The sequence below is a fragment of the Phaethon lepturus genome, unplaced genomic scaffold (genome assembly GCF_000687285.1).
Source record: "Phaethon lepturus isolate BGI_N335 unplaced genomic scaffold, ASM68728v1 scaffold39975, whole genome shotgun sequence".
In the NCBI taxonomy this organism is placed as follows: domain Eukaryota; kingdom Metazoa; phylum Chordata; class Aves; order Phaethontiformes; family Phaethontidae; genus Phaethon; species Phaethon lepturus.
This window is the reverse complement of record NW_010540532.1, coordinates 4,511-4,848: the sequence shown is the minus strand read 5'-3', so window position 1 is coordinate 4,848 and position 338 is coordinate 4,511.

The window sequence follows — 338 nt, the reverse complement described above, 5'->3', positions numbered from 1 at the left end:
TGTTTCATAGGCTGTGTGTTTCCATCAGCTTGGAACAAAATCGACTTTGAATGTGGAAGTTGAACATGACTGTGATTATAGGATGTGGTTTATAAAAGTGATCGATTTGCAGATGGGTGCAATGTTTTTTCAAGAAGTTTTTTGTGTGGAATGTATTACCAGTAATTTCACTTCCCCTCTGTGTTCAGGTCTCCAATAGAAGTATTTTTCTGCCAAAAAAAATAATTTAAGTGAACATTAAAAGAATTCCTTCGTATTTTTGAGAATGGTATCCCGACAGGGATGAGAAACCCCATGATCAAAAAGGTGTGAGGGGGAAAAAGTGAATCCTTACGCAG